Here is a 25,426-nt window from a genome sequence, read left to right on the forward strand (position 1 = left end):
AGATTCTCTAGCATCTGCAGTTCCTACTATCTCTCCCATAAAAATACTGTGATCCCTAACTCTGAGCCAGCAGGTCCAGGGTTAAAGTCCCACCTGCTCCAGAAGTGTGTGATAACATCTCTGAGCAGGTTGATTAAAAAATATTTGTCAGGGCACCATGGAAAATAAAGATTGCTCATCATCAAACATGTCTCTGAAGGGAATCTGCATTCAGCTACAGTGAAGGTGCAATGTAACTTCTCTTTACTGATCTTCTGAAGGTGCTGATGAAGGGTCACTGGACCTGAAATGTTAACGCTGATTTTTTCTTCACAGATGTTGCAAGACCTGCAGAGCTTTTCCAGCAACTTTGCTTTTGATGAGCTGTTGGCATAGTGGTAAGGGCTACTAACCTAGAGGCCCAGGTTAATGCTCTGGGATGACATGAGTTCAAATCCCTCCTGTAGCAGATTCTGAAATTTGAATTTTACAATGATCCAGAATTAAAAACTACTTAACCCGTGGTGATCATGTAGTCACTGTCAATTGCTGGGAGAAACATTTAGGGAAGGAAATCTGCCCACCATACCTGGTTTGGCCCCAGTGTGTCTCCAGATCTGCATTAATGTAAAAGAAATCAGAAATTGCTGGAAAAACTCTGAACTGAAGAAGGGTCACTGGATTAGAAATGCTCACTCTGTTTTCTCTCCACAGATGCTGCGAGATCTGCGTAGTTTTTCCAGAAATTTCTGTAATTATTTCTCTGGATGCTGTTTTGCCCAGTTTTTTTTTGGTCTACATTAATGCAGTTGATTTTGACCACCCACTGAAATGGACAAGTAAGCCACTTGGCTCAAGGATAGTTGGAATTGGATAGCAAATGCTGACCTAGCCGGCAGTGTGATTTTTACCTTTAAATTGCAGAGCGCCCAACTGATATTAACCAATTCAACAGAAAGCAATATTTAAGACGGGGATCTTATGGTTTACTTAACTCACTGATGTGACCAAGGGTGCCAGCATAACAGAATCAATGATGGTTTTTGGGTAGTATATGCATCGTCACAGTGATGATACTAGAAAAACTAGTAACTTATTACCATATTGGTGAAACATAAATACAAATTCTTTCTCCATGGAATGTCAGGTTGCTATACCAGTAGCGGGAATGAAATTCTGGATGACACCAGGAACACATTGGCACAGTTTGTAAATCAGTAAACAAGGCATGGGATAACGAATTTGTGCTTGCCTTATCACAATAAATCTAGCATCATTGTTCTGGAATGACACAAGTGCTGTTGTCCAATTTATGGTCTGCAATGAAACAGCGATACTCTAGATGGTTAGAATGGAAAGTAAGGCAGTTCGTGTTACATTGACTTTGGGGAATAACTATGCCCTATCCAGTCAGTCACTCCATCATCATGCATCTTGCATGATGTTATATTGCAATTTGAGAACAAAAATCAGGTGAAATGTATAATGAGAGAATTGCCCATTTCACTTCATTTTATCAATTCCTCATCGCCTGGAATTGATAAAATGAAGCGAAATGGGCAATTCTCTCATTATACATTTCACCTGATTTTTGTTCTCAAATTTGTTTCCTCACCGCTTCCTCATTGAGTGGAGAAGTTTCTACTTGAGTTTGGGTTCAAGTCAAGCTAGTCAAGGAGAAGACGAGAACTGCCCTCTGTCTTAGGCTTATTGCACCATTTATTAAGTATTAAGACTAAACCTTATGGTACATGGTAGTCAATGATATACCAGGCTGCAATCTTACTGTTACATTATTGAGTTGAATTAGATTTTATTGGCACATGTACTCACATGAGTGCAGTGAAAAATTTACAAGTTGTCACTAACGGCGTCAACTTAGGTACAAAGGTATCTAGGTACAGATTCTTCAGTACAATTTCTTCGGGGAAAAGAATATTCCATAAAAAAGACTGGACTAATGCCAGTCGGTCTATACCACATGATTCTCTGCATGTGGTTCTAACAGATTGCTAGAATCTGCCAACAGAATCTTGGCTAGATTCAGGCCTCCATATGTTTCTCTCGTCCTTTGACTTGTAACTCCACGCACAGTGTGCTATTTATGCCCAGTGAGAAGCAGCTCCATGACATCATTGCAAGGTTGCCCCCAAGTCCTAAAGCCTTTACACAACATGGGCTGGTGAAATGGGTGAGAATTCTAATCCAGACTGTGTCAACAGAAATTCACATCACAAAACACCCAGGACTTCCTCTGTAACTTATTAACTCAAACAAGACACCTCCAAAAAGAAGGAAAATATGTGCAATACTAATATCGGCTTGTAGCAATGATGAGCATTTATATGGAAGCTTTGCTGTAGTAAAACATTGCTTCACAAGAGCCATATCAAACACCACTTGACCCCATACCATGTAAAGAAATGCTTGGGCACAAAAACAGAAGCTTGGATAGAGAAGTAGCTTCGAGGTACATCTGAAAGGAGGAGAGAGAGGTGAAGAGGTGTAGAGAAGGAAAACCAGCACTTAGGGCCTAGACAGCTGTAACATAGCTTCCAGCTGCAGAACAATTAACATTCAGGAGACAGAACAATCAGAATTGGATGACTGCAGAGGGTTGTAAGGCTGGACAAAGAGAAGCACTGTTGAGTGATTTGAACGCAATGAGAATTTTAAAATTGAAGCTCTATCTTTGGTGCTGTTCTAGCAGAACGCTATAAAATGGCTTTGGTGAATACCTCAGTTACAGTCTGCTGCAAATATAAATGTATAGAAAGCTGTCATATGCGTTGAGGTTTCAGGGCAATAATACAGACTTCTACAATCTGTTCTAAAGAAGGATCACTGGACCCAAAATATTAACTCTGCTTTCTCTCCACAGACGATGCATGAACTTCTGAGTTTTCAGCAAATTCTGATTTTGCTTCTGATTTCCAGCATCGGCAATTCTTTGTTTTTTTTTGCAATAACGAGGGGGTGTTCTCTGAATCTTGACACCCTTCTATCTCATAAGATGATGGTTTGCACTAAATTGTGCGCCGTGTTCAATTAGCCTGCCTCTTCCAATGCTTCTCAAATAAACAGTCTTCAGAGGTCACAGCTGCTGACAATGACCAGTTGTCATACTGTCGTTGCAGTGTCTGAATTACCATTCTTCAGGGGAAACATAAACACGCACCTGCCAGTTCAGGTAGAGAGAAATTGGCAAAATTGGAAAATCAGGGAAGTTGAATTAGGTGGTCAAAAGGACTTGCTTCATTAGAATTATTCTCTCTCTAGATCTGCTGACACTTACTGCAATTGTGGCCAAAACCAAAAGAAATGTAAACTCACTCAGAGATAATAGGAACTGCCGATGCTGGAGAATCTGAGATAACAAGGTGTAGAGCTGACGGAGCACAGCAGGCCAAGCAGCATGAGGGGAGCAGGAAAGCTGCATTTCAGGTCTGGGCCCTTCTGCAGAAATCAGGACCCTTCTGAAGAAGGATCCAGATCTGAAATGTCAGCTTTCCTGCTCCTCTGATGCTGCCTGGCCTGCTATGTTCATCCAGATCCACACCTTGTTATCTCAAAGGGAATGTAATACAGGTCGTACCTCCTTCACCTTGGCACTGGGCTTTTGCCAAACCAGAGAATTTGCCAGGCCATAGAACCATGTGTCAATGTCAAAACCATCACAAATCAAATGCAATTTACTCATTTTAATAACACTGACTAAAATCCTGATGAAATCTTTTAAGTCATCCAAAATATCAAGTCTATGCAATGCACTGTATCTTTTTCCACAACTGAGTAAAGCCCTCACCACTGCGTTGTACCAATCAAATACCTCATAGATGAATAATTTTACATTTAGATGGTGGCATCATGGTAATGTCGCTGGCCTTGTCCTTCAGAAGCCCAGGCTAATGCTCTGGGACAAGGGTTTGAATCCAATTATAGTAGAATTTGGATTCAAAAAATATCTGAAATTTAAAGAAAGCTGATTTAATAGTTACAAATTTTTAAGGACGTACCACAGAAAGAATTCTGTCTGGGTCCATCGCAGCTTGGAATGGCAATTGCTTTGCCCAGGACCATAAGGAGTGACAGAGAGTTGTGAACACAGCCCAGATGCTCACACAAGCCAATTTTCCAACCAAGGATCCATCTACACTTCCCACTGCTGTGGGAAGGCAGCCAACATATTCAAAGTTCCCTCCCACCCCAGTTGTAATCTCTTCCAACCTCTTCCATCAGGCAGAAGATACAAAAACTTCAACACACATAGCAACAGATTCAAGAATAGCTTCTTCCTCACTATTATCAGGCTCCTGAATGGGCGTCTCAAATTTCAAATCTAATGTTGATCTTGTTTTTCATGCACCATCACAGCTGTAATTGCTCTGTTCAATCATACTGGATCTTTTCATGGAATGAGCTGCCTGTACTGCACGCAAAACTAAACTTTTCACTGTATGTTGGTACATGTGCAATAGTGAATCAAATCTGAATGTTATTGATTGTTGCAAACACCCATCTGGTTCTTTAAGTCCCTCCTGTCCTTACCTGGCCTGGCCTAAAGGTGCCTCCAGATCCACAGATATGTGGTTGACCTTTGAAATGATCCAGCAAGCCATTCAATACAAGGGGAAATTAGGGCAATAACTGCTACTGCTATTTCCATGCACTTATTTTAAAAAGAATATTGGACACCAAGAACAGGATTTAGGATATCAAAAATCTCGATGATGTGTAGTGTGAATCAAATTTGATGCAGAGCCATTAGATCTCACTACTGGGAAAGCCTGAAGTATTACAGGTGGCAGACCAGAGAATGTTGGGAGGTATAGCTGTGCATTAAGTCTGGAAACACTCAATGAGAAAATTGGAACGGACAATTTTCCCAGCTTCATAAATCCAGCTTGTGTTACAACATGGGAGTCTCTTGAGGATTGGACCAAAGAACGGAGACATAAGTTGCAGCCTCTTCCTTATCATTCTGGATGTCAATCAAAGGGGGTGGAAACCATGGGGAGGTGATGGCCTGGTGATATTATCACTGAACTAATAATCCAGGGACCCAAGTAACTTTCTGGAGGCCTGGACTTGAATCCCACCACAGCAGGTGGTGGAATTTGAATTCAATATAAATCTGGGATGATGATGATGAAACAATTGTCAATCCCACATGTGACTCCTGACTCTTAACTGCCCTCTGGGAAATAAATACTGATGCAACCAGCGACACCCTCGACCTGTGAATGAAGAAAAAAGGACGCTTTTTAATGTAATACCAGATAACTCCTCTGTCATTGACGTTAAAAATTTATCTGGTATGTTCATATTCTTTAGGGGGGGAAATCTGCCATCTTCACCTGGTCTAGCCTACATTTGACTCCAGACTCGCAGCAATGTGTTTCACTCTGCATTGGTTTCAAAAAGCCATTCAGATCATGTAATCAGAAATGTGAAACAAATAATAGACTTGTCATTGATGCCACCTCTCATAATGGAACAAAGAAAATAAATACTTCAGGCTTTCCCAGTCGTGAGATCTAATGGCTCACACCAGTGAGTGGTGTCCAATATTTTTTCAAAATAAGTGCAAAGATATAATTTGAATGGTCTGGTACTACCTCCTGAATAATTGTGTCACTTGTATGTGACACATGCATACGTGTATACATGACTGTACACCAGTCACTGTAACACGGTTACACCACATTATTGTTAGTTGTTGTATCAGTGTAGAGCTCTCAGCTGGGGGGATCTGTAAATACCAGCTCCTCCTAAATATTCAGACACAATCATGGGGTCATTTGGTTTTATACTCTGCTTGATTTTAACTCTTTGTTGAAGGAAAACTTCCCGGAAGTAAAACAAGCATTCCTTGTGATCCAATCTGTCCCGCAAGCTGCAGAGATTCAATGGTGCTGCTAAAACCGGAGTTTCCTGCAATCCACCTCCTTGTAATATCTTTTAAATCTACACCAGTGTGTGTGAAAGGGTTTCGGTGATACAACAAAAACAGAAACTCAAAATCAGAAAAGCAAAAACAAGAACAGAAATTTCTGAAAATGCTCAGCAGGTCTAGCAGTGTTTCCAGAGAAAAATCAGAGTTAATGTTTTGGGCCCAGTGAAGCTTCATCAGACACTGCCAGACCCGCTGAGCTTTTCCAGTAATTTTTGTCTTCATTTCTGACTTCCAGCGTCTCCAGTTCTTTTCTTTTTTATTTCAGTGGCATAATGACTTTACCAATTAGACCGTTGCGTCCATTGCAATGGTGAAAAGGAAAGGTAAATAGTCTCTAAATGTTTTAATTGGATCACAAGTTCTGCAACTCAAAGAGGGTTCTGCACCATCAGAATGTGGGTTAATCAAATTGAACTTGTGTGCTTTTTCCTGTGACCTCCTTGTGTGCTTAAAATAAATTGTCCTACCTTTACAGTGGGACCGTTAATCAACACTGACAAAACAAGAGGTATTGTTTGCTTTTTTCCTTTCATTTCTCCCCAAAAATAGGTATGTCTTGCTAAAGCTAAGCAAGGCAACAGTCACTTTACATCTTGAAGAGTGAGAAGAAATTTTGGTCCCCTTAACTAATTGGAGACAGTCCAGAGAAGGTTCATTGGATTGATCCAGGATTTGGAGGAACTGCCTAATGAAGAGAAGTTGAGTAGATTGGACCTGGATTTATTGGAATTTAAAAGAAAGACAGACAACCTTATTGAAATATATAATATTCTTAAGATGTCAGACAGGATAGATATGGAAAGAGAGATAATGGGAACTGCAGATGCTGGAGAATTCCTAGACAACAAAATGTGAGGCTGGACGAACACAGCAGGCCAAGCAGCATCTCAGGAGCACAAAAGCTGACGTTTCGGGCCTAGACCCTTCATCAGAGAGGGGGATGGGGTGAGGGTTCTGGAATAAATAGGGAGAGAGGGGGAGGCAGACCGAAGATGGAGAGAAAAGAAGATAGGTGGAGAGAGTATAGGTGGGGAGGTAGGGAGGGGATAGGTCAGTCCAGGGAAGACGGACAGGTCAAGGAGGTGGGATGAGGTTAGTAGGTAGATGGGGGTGCGGCTAGGGGTGGGAGAAAGGGATGGGTGAGAGGAAGAACAGGTTAGGGAGGCAGAGACAGGTTGGACTGGTTTTGGGATGCAGTGGGTGGAGGGGAAGAGCTGGGCTGGTTGTGTGGTGCAGTGGGGGGAGGAGACGAACTGGGCTGGTTTAGGGATGCAGTTGGGGAAGGGGAGATTTTGAAACTGGTGAAGTCCACATTGATACCATTGGGCTGCAGGGTTCCCAGGCGGAATATGAGTTGCAGTTCCTGCAACCTTTGGGTGGCATCATTGTGGCACTGCAGGAGGCCCATGATGGACACGTCATCTAAAGAATGGGAGGGGGAGTGGAAATGGTTTGCGACTGGAAGATGCAGTTGTTTGTTGCGAACTGAGCGGAGGTGTTCTGCAAAGCGGTCCCCAAGCCTCCGCTTGGTTTCCCCAATGTAGAGGAAGCCACACCGGGTACAGTGGATGCAGTATACCACATTGGCAGATGTGCAGGTGAACCTCTGCTTAATGTGGAACGTCATCTTGGGGCCTGGGATAGGGGTGAGGGGGGAGGTGTGGGGGCAAGTGTAGCATTTCCTGCGGTTGCAGGGGAAGGTGCCAGGTGTGGAGGGGTTGGAGGGCAGTGTGGAGCATCCCCACCCCTGTCTGCTTTCCGGAGAGACCACTCTCTCCATGACTCCCTTGTTCGCTCCACACTGCCCTCCAACCCAACCACACCCGGCACCTTCCCCTGCAACCGCAGGAAATGCTACACTTGCCCCCACACCTCCTCCCTGACCCCTATCCCAGGCCCCAAGATGACGTTCCACATTAAGCAGAGGTTCACCTGCACATCTGCCAATGTGGTATACTACATCCACTGTACCCGGTGTGGCTTCCTCTACACTGGGGAAACCTAGCGGAGGCTTGGAGACCGCTTTGCAGAACACCTCCGCTCAGTTCGCAACAAACAACTGCACCTCCCAGTCGCAAACCATTTCCACTCCCCCTCCCATTCTTTAGATGACATGTCCATCATGGGCCTCCTGCAGTGCCACAAATATGCCACCCGAAGGTTGCAGGAACAGCAACTCATATTCCGCCTGGGAACCCTGCACCCTAATGGTATCAATGTGGACTTCACCAGTTTCAAAATCTCCCCTTCCCCAACTGCATCCCTAAACCAGCCCAGTTCGTCCCCTGCCCCCACTGCACCACACAACCAGCCCAGCTCTTCCCCTCCACCCACTGCATCCCAAAACCAGTCCAACCTGCCTCTGCCTCCCTAACCTGTTCTTCCTCTCACCCATCCCTTCCTCCCACCCCTAGCCGTGCCCCCATCTACCTACTAACCTCATCCCACCTCCTTGACCTGTCCGTCCTCCCTGGACTGACCTATCCCCTCCCTACCTCCCCACCTATACTCTCTCCACCTATCTTCTTTTCTCTCCATCTTTGGTCCGCCTCCCCCTCTCTCCCTATTTATTCCAGAGCCATCACCCCATCCCCCTCTCTGATGAAGGGTCTCGGCCCGAAACGTCAGCTTTTGTGCTCCTGAGATGCTGCTTGGCCTGCTGTGTTCGTCCAGCCTCACATTTTGTTGTCTTAGATATGGAAAGGTCTGTTTGGGCAATCTAGGACCAGAGGGTATTATCTCAGAATAAAGACTACACATTTAAGATAGAGATGAAGAGAAATTTCTCAAAGTGCTGTGAATCTGTGAAATTCTTTACTGCAAATGGCTGTTGCGGCTGGGTTAATAGGTACGTTCATGGTTGAAACAGTTTTTTTTAATCAGTGAGGGAATTAAGGGTTATTGGGAGAGGGCAAGAATGTGGGTTATCAGATCAGTAATAATCTTATTGAATGACAGGGAATCATAGACTCCCTACAGTGTGGAAACAGGCCCTTCGGTCCAACAAATTCACGCCAACACTTGGAACATCCCACTCAGACCCATACCCATAAACCCTCCTAAGCTACACATCCCTGAACAGTATGGGCAATTTAGCATGGCCAATCCACCTGGCCTACACATCTTTGGACTGTGGGAGGAAACCAGAGCATTTGGAGGAAATCCATGCAGACACAGGGAGAATGTGCAAACTCCACATGGACTGAGGGTGGAATTGAACTTGGGTCCCTGGCGCTGTGAGGCAGCAGTGCTAACCACTGAGCCGCCGTGACACCAGCATAACTGATGGGCTGAATGGCCTACTTCTCTCCTACATCTTCTAGTGTTCTGGTCTTCTTGAGTGTAGTTGGGCCTAGACTAACCCAGGCTGATGCAGAGTAATCCATCACACTACTGAGTTGTGCCTTGTAGATGGTGGACAGGTTTTGGGGAATCAAGCCTATTCCCAAGTATTCCCAGCCTACGATTCAGATTTATAGCTCCAGGGTTTTCATGGCTGGGAAGTTTCTGGTCAATAGTAATACCAGGATGTTGACAGCCATGGAAAGAAAGACTATATTAAGCTTTCAGTCCTGTGATCTTTCCTCGGAGCTGGGAAGATGCGAAATGGAATAGCTACGGAGCAAGTGAAGAGAAAGAGTGCAGAGAAAGAAAGAAAGGAGAAGTCTGAAGAGCAGGAGAGATCAGATGACAAAATGTTGCAGGGAAAATTCAAAGAGTAGTGAGGGAAATAAAGAAGCAGGAGCCATATCTAGAGGAGGTGTGAATAAGGTTTTTGAGAAGATTTGTAGCTCAGGTTGTGAATGAGATGTAGACTTGCTCGCTAAGCTGCTGCATTTGGTTGCAGATGTTTCATCACCCTGCTCGGTAACATCGCCCATGCACCTCCAGTGAAGCATCAGTGTTCTGTCCCATTTGTTATTTATGCGCCCCGGCTTGCTGGGCTGTATGGCATCACTTCCAGTTCTGTTTCTTGGTGGTTTGTATATCGGGTCAAGTTCAATATGTTTGTTGATGGAATTCCAGTTGGAACATTAGGCCACCAGGAATTTCCTGGCACGTCTTTGGCCTGTGCTATTATGGGCTAGCCATGAAGTGACATGGCCAATTCTCACACTCTCAATACACACAGATAAAGAAGGACACAAATTCAACTGGGACAGCTCATCCATTATAGCGTAAGCCAAACAGAGACATGCAGGGATTTCCTGGAGGACTGGCATTCCAACCAGAACTCCATCAACAAACACATTGGACTGGACCCAATATACAAACCATTGAAAAACAGAACCAGAAGTGATGCTAAACACCCCAGCAAACTGAGGCATATAAATCACAAGTGGGACAGAACACCAACTCTTCACTGAAAGCACACTGATGATGTTGGCTAGTGGGGTAATGAAATGTCTGTAATAAAATACAATGGCTCAGCGAGCAAGTCTACAACCTCAGGAGGTGTGAATGGCAGAACAGCTGCTTGCCTGGAAAAGCAGAGCACGTGAAATAACTGGACAGAGGCTAGTATCCCAGCTCTGAGTGACCCTTTATCTACTTGTGCACAGTATCACTGGCTGTAGCCAGCTCAGCTTCGAGTCAGTCTCCTCAACCAGGAGATTCTAAATCCACTGTTTATACCGGTCAGCCAGATCTTCCTGATTATCCCTGGTTAACAACCCCAATCAAGGATCTCATAGTCAATAGGATCCACCTAGTTCCAATCACTACAGCATGGAAATTAAGGGAGAAATGAGAGTAAAGAAGCAACTGGCAAAGAAACATGAAACAAAGTGAGGACAGCGGTGATGATTTAAAATTGTTGAACTCAGTATTGAGCGCAGAAGGCTGTGGAGTGCGGCGTTGAAAGATGAGGTGCTGTTGACTGAGTTTGTCTGGACCTTCATTGGAACACTGCACCATGCCAAGGTCAGAATAAGTAGGTGTTACATAGAACATAGAACAGTGCAGCACAGTACAGGCCATTCGGCCCACGATGTTGTGCCGAACTTTTACCCAAATCCTAAGGTCTATCTAACCTCCACCCCTACCTTATACTAACATCCATATGCTGATCTAATAGCCACTTAAATACCCCTAATGAGGCCAACTCCACTACCCTCTCCGGCAATGCATTCCATAGAATTTAAATGATAGACAACTGGAAGCATAGTGAAGTCACATTTACAAATTAAACTGAGACGTTCCACAAACCCACTGCATTTGAATTCCACTGCATTTGACATCTCCTGAGTTCAGGAACCCATACCTCAGCATTGACTCAATTGGGAGGCTGTCATTACAAATTTATAAAGGCCATTTCTATTATAAATGTGAACATGTGATTTTATAACAGGAAAGTATAAACTGAAGTCAAGTAAAAGTGTTGGAAATTTTACAGAAAGTGGGCTATTTTAAAATGGGGACTGTACTTTTACTACGCAATCCAGTTACGTTCCAGGATTTGAAAATTCTGCTTCAGTTAAGAGGAACTTGCAAACATATGGTCGAAGAATACAAGTAGGCCACTCGGCCCTTAGATCCCATGCCTCCATTCAATAAGATCACATCTGATCTGATTTTAAGCTCAACTCTTACATTCTTACACCCCCCGAACTTAATAATACTTCTAAATCATAGAATCCCTACAGTGTGGAACAGACCATTTGGCCCATCGAATCCACACCTACGCTCTGAAGAGATCCAACCCAGACCAACCCTGCATTTCCCATGGTTAATCCACACACTCTGCACAACCATGGACACTATGGGCAATTTAGCATAGCCAATTCATCTAACCTGCTCATTTTTGGACTGTGGAAGGAAATCCACACAGGACCAGGGAGAATGTGCAAACGCCACACAGTTGCCCGAGAGTGGAATTGAAGCCAGATCTCTGGTGCTATGAGACAGCAGTGCCAACCACTGAGCCTGAAATCAAACAAGGATCAAGGGTAAGGATTTATTGTTGGAACAAAGACAAAGTTGCTGGAAAAGCTCAGCCGGTCCGGCAGCATCTGTGAAGGAAAAAACAGAGTAAATGTTTTGGGTCTAATGACTCTTCCTCAAAACCGTTCTTAAAAAGGGTTAGCGGACCAAAAACATGAACACTTTTTTCCTTCACAGATGCTGCCAGACCTGCTGAGCTTTTCCAGCAATTTCATCTTTGTTCCTGATTTACAGCATCCGCAGTTCTTTTGGTTTTTATTAAGGATTTATTGTTGTTCCTTAATTCAAAATTGCTGAAAAAGAAACCTTCCGATTTGATTGCCACATCAGAAAGGGAAAAGTGCTACATTGAGTTAGCAACTTTCATACCCTCAGGATGTGCTTTCCTACCAATGGAGTATTTTTTAGGTGTTCCGTCAGTACTGCAATCTAGGAATAGCAGTAGTCAATTTGTACGTAGCAAGGCTTCACAGAGACTACGTGCTAATGAGCAGATAATTTGCAATGCTAATGTTGGTCACAGTTTGGCTGAGACACCGGGATAAACTCATTCAACTTTCCTTTGACGTAGCACCAGAGGATCTTTTGCACTTAGTTTAACTTCACACCTGAAAGACAGCACTCCTGACATTGCAACGCCACTTGAATAGTGGACTGTCAGATTAAACGACCTCTCCAGAATGAAGCCTAATGGCCTTCTAACTGAGAAGCTACTGGTGAACCAAAGTTGACACCTAAATCACTATTTCTTGACCTTATTATATCTTCTCATAACTCCTGCTTTTGTTCCAAACTGGAGAGACTCGAGCTCACAAAAATAAGACATGCTGAAAGATTCCAGCTCACAGTGTGTAGCAGCTGAATTGCATTCCCCTGAGACAGCAGCAAAAGGAAGCAGAAATCAGGAGCAGCAATGAGCACTGGAGTGAGGGAATGAAGCAGCACTATGTTCACATGCCAGAATTATTTATGTGGTATCTGTGATTAAAGCTACAACAAAGATGTTCCCAATAGCCCTGGAGGTGTCTCAGAAACCAAACTACTTGATCAGTGCCTCCCCTCAATCTATCAGCCACAAGACAGAACCATGAATGTTAAACAAAGGCACATCTTATCACACTATGACTCCCCTCTTCTGTTGTCATCGGAAATCAGGGCACATTTCATAGATTGGTAGAATGGCCATTCAGCCAATCATGTCCTTGCTGACTCTCTGTCCAGCCCCATGGCAAGTCCCACTCCATCACCTTTTCTCTCTAACCTGACATTTTTTCTTTCCTTTTCAGGTGATTATCTAATTTCTTTTTGAAAGTTGCAATTGAATCCACCTGCAGCACATTCTCAGGCACTCTGTTTCAGATTCTGGTCACACTGCATAAAAGAAGCATTTCCTCATGATTGGCTTCTGCTGCCAATCACCATAAATTGGTGCCCTCAGGTTCATGATCCTTTTTTGATTTGGGATTGGGCTACTCCATTACAGCCTAGCCCCCAGTGAGGGCTGACCGCTGTGTTGAGTGCACGGTACATGAATAATAACCCAGTTTACACTCACACAGCAAATAAGACTACAATGAGTGGGAGCAGAAGTAGGCCATTTGACCATGGTACAGGGGAAAGGGCTCCTGTATTCACTGTACTTGAGTCAGGAGCTGGGGGCCTGGACTGCTCTATGGGCTGTTTCCTGGGACGCACACTGAGACCAACATCAATGCGGTGAAAGACACTCTTTGGTCTGCCCGCAACTTGCTGGTCTTCCAGCTGAAAGAACTGACCCCGACCGAGTGTTGCAGCCTGGCGCACTCCAAAGTCCAGGACTACGTGCTGAGGGGCGTGCTAAAGCTTGGGGCAGCCACTGCTAAGGCGCGGTGGGGAAAGACCACGGCATGAAACCCCTCGTCCAGAATAGAAAAAAGGGCCCTATCTGGTAACTGGACCCAGCTGGCGCCTTCCCCAACTGATCAGGGGGCCAACGGGGACTGTGTGGGGAGACGACCGCTGGGGAGAGCTGACTCTGAGGGAACTGAATCAGTGTCGAGGACTCTCCATGTGTAAATAAAGGGTGGCTTAATGATGGGAGTCTCTGTGGAGTTATTTCAATCCTTTTAACCATTCTTATTAACCTCTTCTGCTCTCTCCTTGACACATTAACATCAAAGTACGGTGCCCAGAAACGGATACAATGCTCGAGCTGAGACCAATCTAGTTCCCTATATTACTTCAACATAACACCATTGTTTTTGTCCTCTATACCGCTATTTAAAAAAGACAACTGTCAGTTTTATTGTGAGTGGTGAGTTGGAGTGGCTAGGTTCTCTACCCCTGCAAACCTTGCTTCTGAGCAATTCTGGGGGAGACCAGACCCAAAACGTTAATCTGATTTTTTCTTCACAGATGCTGCCAGACTCGCTGAGCTTTTCCAGCAACTTCAGTTTTTGTTCCTGATTTACAGCATCCTCAGTTCTTTTGGTTTTTATTCAATGTTAATGAGATTGTTAAAAAACAATAATCTCAGTTTAACATGCACCTTGTCACTACCCAGTGAGAATTTAGACGTGACTCTTAACATGACTCTAGACATGACACAGATCTTAATTGGAAATTACAGCCAGTTTCTCCCAGTGTCAAGACAGGCTTTGCTGGACTTCTCATGCAATTCTCCAAGAATTCCTGCTTTAGCGCATATTGTTCAAGCTCCTATACAATTCCACAAGCTGTGTCTAATACAGATAATAGAGGTTGAGGGCTTGGAAGGTCCTTTTAGAGGGACCCCGTGATGAGTGGCCATAAGTTGTTTATGAGATTCTGAAATTTGCTTCTAAATTATTTTTCATTTGGGGAGAGAAAGACAATGAAAGATTGTATTCAGGATTAAAAACCAAAAGAACCGCAGATGCTGTAAATCAGGAACAAAAACAAAGTTGCTGGAAAAGCTCAGCAGGTCTGGCAGCATCTGGAGAGAAGAAAACAGAGTTAATGTTTCAGGTCCGGTCACCCTTCCTCAGAACTGAATGTATTCAAGAACATTGTTTTAACTTAAAGTATTAGAGCCCCAGGAACCAATACTGATGAGAAAGTGGGACTTACAAATTGGGAATGCAGATTTGGATGAACTGAGCTTTATGGATGCTGGGGGAGGCTGGTCACGAGAGTGACGGAGCAATTTAGTTCATTACAGCCTAAATAAAGACGGTCTTCAGCAGTTGATGGGCTAACATAATGGCGCAGGAAAGGAATGTTATGAAGATAAAATAACGTAGCCATTTTGAGGAGAAGATATGGGAGTCTAAGCAAAGAAACTAAGAAGGAAAACTATTGAAGTGATTAACTTGAGCAAATGTATCAAATATCATCACTAAGTTAACTCTATCTCTTTAATAAAGGAAGATGTAGGTGTTAAAAAGTCAAGAAATTACTTTAGTGGTTTTCCTGAGCAAGTCTTCAGATTAGACTCAAAGGGGGCATTTGTTTTGGTTCAGCTGCCAATCTAAGCCACTAGGTGTTGCCTCAAATATCAGGCAAGTCCTCTGGTGGATACTGAATGCCATCCTCTCAGTTGTTGAGTTTTAATGAACCCCTTGATTCTGCGGCCCAGACCAGCTGTTTGCTGGCCAGTTTCAATTTGTATCTGGTCTCCAATCCTCACAGCTCATTTACCCGGCAACCCTTTGTACACAGCAGGCTGCACAAGGAAGAAGCAGAATACTATCCTCACCGCCCTAGCCCCCACCCCTGTAAGCCCCCATTTTCCCCTAACCATTGCTAAAGTAGAGTTATAACCGAACTTGAATTCCTCACTCAGAACCAGTCTGTTGTTGATCAATGCTACATTTGCAAAATCTGTTTGCATTCCTACATTTATTCTAATGACCTAAATAAGGGTTTGTTTAAGCTTTTTGACAACCAGAGTGAGTCTTGCTTGTGTCAGTCATTCGTCTTTAGATTTTTTGGCTCCAAAAATTGTACCAGATGTCAGGAAATACAGAGATTCAGAGATTTGCTGAAATTAGTTCTCGCACAAAAACTTTCCAACTGTACGTCGACTTCATGTAAACAAGTGAAATTAGCTTTGGGACTATCCGACCATTTCCCTCAATTAATATTTCTCTTCATCAACTACTTTTCAAAACTAATTTAGAGTTTTTCAGGCTGCCTTAGCTGCCTCTTTCAGTGTAGGCTGAGAGAGTGGACAAGTGAGCAAGTGAGCAATTGAGATAAGAAGCTTTCTGGCCCCTTGTGCATCTGCAGTTATCTTCACTCAATCATTGGTGACCTCATTTTTAGGTGGCAAGGTTCCAAATGCTGCAGCTTTCCACCTCTTACCCTCCTCTTACTCCTTTTAGCCATTTCTTAAAACCTGACTAAAGCTTTAGTCACCTTTATTCTTAAGATCTACTCATGTAGATCAGTGTCAAATTTTAATGATTATGCTGGTAATGACTATGGAACATTAATGGCAAGCTTCAAGTCAAAACCAATGACTATGCTTGTTTAACACTATGTTGCAGACCGCGTCATAACTTGCCAATTGCAAATGTTGTTTAGCTAATTCAAGGATTAAATTGTCTGTTTTTTGATGACATTAACCTCATCAAGTGCCTGACGCCCCTCTCCCATACTTCCACCACCCTGGCCCTCCCCGCATCCACTCTTACCTGTTAATAATTTCCACAGTGTCAATGATCGAGACATCACATATGGGACAGTTTTGGTAGTTCAGCTTGCCCCTTCCTGGCTGTTACTTTCACACACACATGTGGATTATCATGTAACTCGCAAGTTATTGGAATGTGTGAGCATTAGGATATCGGAACAAAAGGAGGCCATTCAGCCTCTCCAGAAATTGCTGCCATTAATTAGATTCTAGCAGATCTGCTTCATTTAGCCATCCTAACTGCATATCTCTAGATAATGAAATCCAACAATCTCAGCATTAAAAACAATTGTGGCAGCACCCACTTGTACCTTTTGGAGAATACACTGGATTTCGGGCTAATCTTTGTGTGACAAACTACTTCCTGATTTCTCTCTCAAATGGCCTATCTCTTACTAGCTGCTAAGGTGGGGCTGTACTTCCTCAACAACACAATGTTTGATCATTGTAAAGCCACAAAGCTCAATTTAGAATTCAAATTGTCCCATAATCTGAATGGATTGTGCAAGGTCAGTTACTGACTGTATATAAGAAACTTTGTACGAACTGTTTCAGGTTTTCTGCTATTTGTTGTTCCATAAGTGGATCTGATAGCTGTACCTCTAGACGGGGACACTTTCACTGTCTCAAAAGTATCCTCATCATCTTTGGTGGGACAGTGGTCTTAATCATGTTAATTCCATAAGCTTACGTCATTATTCATTACTTGGAAGAAGGAAGTGAATGTATCCAAATCTGCAGAAAACAGAAAAATTGGTGGAAACGCAGGTTAGTGAGGTGTCACAACAATTTTTCAGAGAGATTTTGATAGGTTAAGCAAGTGGGTAAAAAGTTGGCAAATGGAATATAATGTGGGAAATATGAAGTTGTTCATTTTAGAAGGGAAAACTGAAGAAGAGAATATTATTTCAATGGAGAAAAACTGCAGAAGGCGGCAACACAAAGGGACTTGGGGGGACTTGAGCATGAAACTCAGAAAGCTAGCATATAGGGGGCAGCAGGAAATCAGAAAGGGCCATGCAATTCTGAGGATGGGTCACCGGATCTGAAACATTAACTCTGATTTCTCTTCATAGATGCTGCCAGACCTGTTGAGCTTTTCCAGCAACTTCTGTTTTTGTTCATGGAATATTAGACCTTGAGGGAGGTCTAATTTGCAACTGTACCAGGTGCTGGTGAAACTGTGAGCAGTTTTGATTTCATCATCTAAGGAAAGATTTTATTTCTTTGGAGGCATTTCAGAGAAGGTTCACTAGCATGATCCCCGTAATGGAGGGATTATCTTATGAGGAAAGGTTAACTAGGTTGGTATTTTACTCAGTGTAATTTAGAAGAATAAGCAGAGATGTCATTGAAAAATATAAGATTCTTAAGGGGCTTGACAAGGTAAATGATGAGAGCATGTTTCCCCTCAAGGAAGGGTCTAGGGCCAGAGGGCATAGACTCAGAATAAAGGGGCACCAATTTAAAACTGAGTGAGCAGGAATTTCCTCTCAGAGGGGTGTGAGCCTTGGGAAATCTGTGCCACAAAGAGCTATAGGGGCTGGGTTCTCACATATATTTAAGGCTGGGATAGATCCTTGATCAGTAAGGGAATCAAAGAATACAGGGAAAAGGCAGGAAAATGAACATGAGGAAGGTTGGATCAGTAATGATCTTATTGATTCGTGGAGCAGGCTCAAGGGACTCAATGGCTTACTCCAGTTCCTATTTTTTATTGTGTTTTTGTTACTTACACATTACTCAACCAATTACAGCTGCACCGTGCATCAGATTCCTCGGAGATCTGAAAAAAATGACCACACAGGAATTGCTGGTAAGTTTGAAATTCTGATGGGCAATTACCTTGTAGCAGGAACCGTCCATGCTCATCAGGTAATCAATAGGTGTATTGATCACTAGGTCATGACTACATGGACTTACGTATGGCCATTTCAAGGACACTTACAAGCTTGATATGAAGACGGTGGCCAGCCATGACATTTGGAGGCTGACTGTTTGCAGGGGCATCAAAGAAAATGGGGATTAAAGGAAAGTTCAGCTACCAGAGATGAGGGCGCAGAGAAAACTGAAGCCAGTGACCATTTCAGCCTCAGTCTTTATTTGCAACAAGTGTAGCAGGGACTCGCATACCAGAGTATGTGCAGCAGGGACTACCATACCTAACCCTGAGCCACATTGGGAGACATGTTCATAGCAAAGTTGACCACCACAGTGCAAACCATCATCTCATGGGATGGAAAGCAGCCAGGATTATTAAGGGCTGATTTTGCAACATCTTGGCAGTGTGATATTCATCTGCTTTGCATTTGCCTCTTTCTGACTGTCCTTTGAAGGTGGACTAACAATCCAATTGGTTGTAATGTTCTGAGATAATGGGAACTGCAGATGCTGGAGATTCCAAGATAATAAAATGTGAGGCTGGATGAACACAGCAGGCCAAGCAGCATCTCAGGAGCACAAAAGCTGACGTTTCGGGCCTAGACCCTTCATCAGAGAGCTCTCTGATGAAGGGTCTAGGCCCGAAACGTCAGCTTTTGTGCTCCTGAGATGCTGCTTGGCCTGCTGTGTTCATCCAGCCTCACATTTTATTATCTTAGGTTGTAATGTTCTCTCTACTGCGCCGCGGTGGAGAGCAGATAATAAATAAAAACGGGAAATGCTGGAGAAAGCCAGAAAGTCTGGCCACATCTGTGGTGGGAGAAGCACAGAGTTAATGTTTTGAGTCCAGTGACCCTTCTTTTGGAACTCCATTTCTGCTTATGCTGCTGGATTTCTCCATCATTTTCTGTTACTTCTTCAGATCTCCAGCATTTTGCTGTTATTTTAGCGAAGTAGATTCTTACTTTTCAGTAACTTAAAGAATTCTCGTGTGTATCAAAAGTGGGGACAAGGGCAAATACATTAAGAGCATTAATGGATTATTATTATTGAGCCCGCTGTCACTAAACTGTAGGATTCACGGATAATTGAAAGATGTCAAATTAGGTCCTTTTGATTACTTTGCAAATAAATAAACAGTGAACAGGTAAATATGATATTGCATTTTTTCAGTTCCTATTTGTAATCAAATTTCTTTCATCCTTCTTCTTTTTAACCAGCACAGTCAGTTTACTCTTGTAGTAAGAGGCAGGTCCTCATTCGCTCTTCTGATTGGTCAGTCTGGCAGTCAATCAAATACATTTGTGGAATTCATCATAGAAAATCTTCTTTTGTCTTGAGTCAGAGCCCTAAACAATTTTACTTTTGGAAATAAAAACTCAATAGCAAAATGGTTTGAAACACTACGTGTTAGAATTTGATCACATCAAAAGCGAGCGCTTTGATTCATTTCCATCCTATAAACCAGACATCCTATAATCCGCATTTTTATTGATAAGATATTCTTCAGTTTTGTAATGACAGAAACAAAATTAATCTTTTCTATATAATTGATTTAACTCTTTGCTTAATACAAGGTTCCTTGAAGTATTGGCATGCTCATGTGAATGCTTTGAGAAGCGGCTGTTCTGTTGGATTTTTATTTTAAGTAGTTAATGCTACTGCTGTGATTCTGTGGCATGTTGTTATTTTCTAATTTAAGGTGCAGAGCTGTGGATATTATTAGGGTCAGAGGATCACATTGTAGGATGGGACCAGGTGCCCCCTTCCCTCTCGGGAACAACCCCTCCCAGGCCTGTGTGTCTCTCTCAATGATACAGTCACCAGTGACACAAAAGCCAATAGGCTGCCCAGCACCTGAGCTCTTCGCTGCTCTAAAGCGAGTGAAGTGTGTTGGTGTATAATTAAACAGCTATGGTTGCCAATGATTCAACCCCTTTAGCGTGCAAACAGCTTGTCTGAAAACAACAACAGAAGTCTAATATACCATGTGTGTCACCTCCAGGTATCAACACACTTGCCGTCCTAATTACTTTACATTTACTAGAGGCAATAGGTCTTTCTCGGCTGAAACAGACTCCACCACAGGTATTAAAATACACAGCCAATGTCAAATGCCCCATTCTCGTCATAGTCTGCAGTTAGAAATAGAATCCAGTTCTACCATGTTCTTGTATCATGGAGATGTATTCCTTCATGGTTCTATCAAGCTGTCATGGGATCTATTGGCTCCATTCCTGCCTGGCAATTGATGAACAAGAGCAGCAGGTGAAAAATGTAAAATTTTGGAGACAAACGTAGTGTTAATCATTTCAAATTTAAAGAAAGACTTGCCTTTACGTAGCACCTTGCAGAACCTCAGGGTGTCCCAGAGTGCTTTGCAGCCAATGAAGCACTTTTGACAAGAAGAGACAGTTGCGATCTCAGATACAGGGCAGCCAAATTGCACGCAGGAAGCCCCTGCGGTGTGATAATGAGCCAATCATATGCTCTTCTTGTGATGTTGTTTGAGGGATACTGTGGAGAAATCCCATACCCATTTTTTAAAATAGTTGCATGGCACTATTTATTTCCAGCCTGATGGGGCTCCAGGTTAATGACTGATCTTAAAGAGGGCACTCTGACAGTGAGGCTGTAGGAATGTCAACCTCAAGTCTCCAGAGTAGATTTTGAACTCTCGGCCCCAGACTCAGAAGTCCAAGTTATTTACTAGACCTCAATTGCCACTGCAAAGTAAAATTTCTTATTGAAAGGACATAGAGGGTTCCAATACAGTTTCCTATTTTCTTTCTTAATCCACACGATCTCAATGGCTGATGGGTACCCACTGGTACCACATGCAATGAGCATTGTTAGGAAAGACATAATAATGCCAGTGGACTCAGCTAGTGTTCTGGGGTCATGTGTTCAAATCCCAGCTTGGCAGTTGTTGGAAATTAAATTCAATTAATAAACTTTTGGAATTCAAAGCTAATCTCGGTAATGGTGATCATTGAAAGAATTAAGGTGTCTCAGCTTAGCTGGTTCATTGATCAAAATCCATCTAATGGATTAATGGCTATCAATGATGACTCATTAATGTCTTTTAGACCTGCGATCCTCACCCACTCTGACATGCATGTCACTCCAAATGCTGACCTTGTACATCCCAAGAAAGATCAATAAAAAAAGTACCTGAGATTAGGAGCTGAGGCCAAATAGTTCTGTTGGTGCAATTAATTCTACCCATTTATTTCAATGGAATGGAAGGCTCTTGGCTCAAAAGCAGGAAACCACAGCCTGAGCATCATTAGTGGGGGCCGTCAAGGTTTGTACTTGATTGACATCCAGCCAGAGAGTATGACCACCAGGAACATTAGGAGTCATGTTAGGCCCAGTCATAAAATCCCTTCCTCTGAAGGTTGTCAAGCAATCTGGCCATTGAGCACACATTTGAGGGGAGGGGAGGGGAGGTTCATTATATTGCAACATGAGCAGCGTATTCAAAATTTCCCCATATCAAATCAGTTTTGAGCGGCACTTTAATGTGGCGCTGAAGGACAAACTATTGTGTTATGAACTGTGAGTTAATATATAGTATACGACGAAGAGACATCAACTCCATACCATAGCATGGAACCTGGGAGTGCAAAGGTATGACATCCCAGTTTAACTGGGGCGACTTGAGGCATGGCATATCAGTGAAGGCATGCTACTTTTTCAAATGCCGTCGATTAATATTAGCCCAGCCAAAGAAATGGCTGTGGCTATTATATATGTATGTATCAGAAGTTGTAATAAACGTCTGTTGAATCTTTCAATACCACATTACCCACATGTAGTTCTTATGTTGTGGGAGATAGCATAAACATTGCTGCATCGGGTACAAATACCCTGCTGGAGGCGAAGCCCACACCACAGCGGCAGACCAGTACTCTGCCTTCGGTGCTACTACCTTTGCATGAGGTGTTAAGCTATAGCTCTGCCTGCCCTCTCTGGGTGTTAAAGATCCTCAGGTAATATTTGAAGAAGAGAAGGGTAAGTGCCTTATTCCTCGATCAGTTTTGATAAAACAGATTCTCCAGCCATTTATTTCAATGTTAGTGATGGAAACTTGTCATCGGCAATTTGTCATGTTGAAGGGATGTCAGTGGACTTTGAGCTGAGGTAGAGAAAGATGCTATGCAAATGCAGGTTCTAACACTAAGGTCAAAGACTGTTCATACTTTCTAGTACTCTCTAATACCAGGTGGCATCCATTTAAGGTGAGAGGGAGTAGGTTCAAAGGAGACGTGAGGGGCAAGGTTTTTAACACAGATTTTAACACAGTTTTTTAACATTGTTGTCTAGAATGCGCCGCCAGGCTGATAGGTGAGGCAGATACAATAGAGGCATTTGAGGGACTTTTAGATAAGCACTTGAATATGCAAAGAATGGAGGGATATAGACCAAGGGCAGGCAGAAAGGATCAGTTTCATTTGGCGCCACATTCGGCACAACATCTTGAGCCGAAAGGCCCGTTTGTGTGTTATAGTGTTCTATGATTCCTCATTCAGTCTATCCCTCTCCCTCAGTGCCAAAAATTCACCAAAAGGACACTATAATCTGCTTAAAGTTAAGGAACATTGCCATTTGATTTTAAGATTATCACTCCTATTTTTAAACCTGTCTATGGCCTCATCCTCTCCGAACTCTGTAACCTCCTCCAGGTTTACAATTCTCCAAGACCTCTGCACTCCTTTAATTCTGCTCCCTTCCGTTGTTTGAATTTTAAATGGTCTACTGTTGGCTGTCATACCTTAGAATCATGGAGTCATACAATACAAAACAGGCCCTTCAGCCCATCAAGTCTGCATCAATCTATTTACACTAATCCCACTGACCAGTTCTTGGCCAATAGCCACGACTGTTATGATATTTCGAGTGTTCATCGCTGTATATTTTTAGCCTTCAGTTACCCGGTCCTCAGTTCTGGAATTCCCTCCCTAAACTCTTCACAATGCTAACTCTTCCTCCTTCTTAAAGATACTGCTTAAAACCTGCTTTTTTAACCAAATATTTGCACATTGCCTATGTGGTTCAGTGCCAAATTTATTTTGATGATTGCTCCTGTGAAGCAGTTTGGGAAGTTGTGTTACTTTGGAGGTTCTATGTAAATGCAAGTTATTGTTGGTTTTGTCACATAAAGGCTTTTATACCATTCTATAGGCTCTGTGAAGCTCTACAAAATATATTTGCCTCTAAATGTAATAGGTTTCATTGCAGGTATATTTCTAAATGAACACAGGCATGCATTGCCATGATTGCTGTACATTGCAGGATCAGTGTAATAATCATATGCCTATCCTTAAAACATTCAAAGAAATTTGTCCCAGGATTACTGTGTAATTACTGTGAGTTAATGTAAGTATCTGGGTGAAGGAACTACTTAACTCCCACTGGTAGTAAATTGCATTAAAAATTGCTGTGGAACATTTTCAATTAATGGAAACATGATTACAATTGTCACATTCCAGGGCTAAAATACTACATTCAAGCTGTAATATGCATTGTCTGGTTCATAGTATCCCTATCCTAGTTGATGAACTGTTAACAATGTCTTGAATTGAATCTCAACTCTCAAGTTTTTGCCGCTAATTCCATGACTTCCCATTGGAAATTGTAAGGTGAAAATAATTAAGGTTGAATTTTACCAGAAATCAGTAAAGTGTAAGTTTTGGTGAGTTTCATGGAAGGGTTTCTGTCTGTGATGTTGATTGGTCTTCCTCCAGCTATCTTCCCAAACTGTTGAGGGTAAATCCATGTTGAACAGGTGGCAGTAATTCAAATTGTAGTTGATAAAAGTTCAGGGGCAGCATGTTCCTGCGTGAATGAAAGATAGGTATGGGCAAGTTACATGAACCGTGGATGACCAGGGATGGTACGACCTTGGCCAGATTGATAAAGGAAGCATATATAGGGTCTAGGAGGATGGGAGCTGATGAAGGCCTTGAAATATATAAGGAAAAAAGGAAAGAACTTATACAAGGAATTAGAAGGGCTAAAATGGGCCATGAAAAGTCATTAGCAAACAGGATTAAGGACATCTCACGGCTTTTTATAAATATATAAAAAGCAAAAGAGAAGCCAGGTTGGCCACCTCAAGGACAAAAAGAGAATGTGTGTGCAGCTATAAGAGGTAGATGAGGTCTTAAACGAATACTTTGTATTGATATTCACCAATAAGCAGGAACTGATGGAGGGTGATCTCAGGGAAGGGCGTGTAGAAGTTCTAAGCCAAGTTGATATTAAAAATGAAGAGGTGTTGTGAGTCTTAAATCGTATTAAGTTAGATAAATCCCTGGATCCTGGTGGGATCTATCCCAGAAAATTGAGGGAGGCAAGAAAATAAATTGCTGGAGTGTTGATAGAAATCTCTGTATCCTCTTTGGCCACAGGTGATGTCCCAGAGGACTGGAGAATAGCTAATGTTGTCTCATTGTTTAAAAAGGGTATCAGGGATAATCCAGGAAATTACAGGCCTGTGAGCCTCACATCAGTGGTAGGGAAAATTATTGGAAAAGATTCTCAGGGACAAGCTTTATACGTATTTAGAAGCAAATGGACCAATTAGCAACAGACAGCATGGTTTTTTGCTGGGAGGTCATGCTTCATGATCTTGATTGAGTTTTTTGTGGAGGTGATGAAAATGATTGATGTGGGAAAAGTGGTTGATATTGTCTACATGAATTTCAGCAAAGCCTTTGACAAGGTCCCTCATGGCAGACCAGTCCCGGTACAAAAGGTGAAGTCACATGGTATCAGGGATGAACTGGCAAAATGGACGGAACTGTCTTCGTCATGGCAGACAGAGCGTAGTGGTGGAAGGATCCTTTTTCAGAATGGAGAGCTGTGACAGGTGGTGTTCCACAAGGGTCAGTGCTGGGACCTCTGCTGTTTGTGGTCTGCATGAATGATTTGGAGGAAAATGTAGCTGGTCTAATTAGTAAGTTTGCAGACAATACAAAGATTGGTGGAGTTGTAGATAGTGAGGA

The sequence above is a fragment of the Stegostoma tigrinum genome, chromosome 19, assembly GCF_030684315.1.
Source record: "Stegostoma tigrinum isolate sSteTig4 chromosome 19, sSteTig4.hap1, whole genome shotgun sequence".
Taxonomy (NCBI): Eukaryota; Metazoa; Chordata; class Chondrichthyes; order Orectolobiformes; family Stegostomatidae; genus Stegostoma; species Stegostoma tigrinum.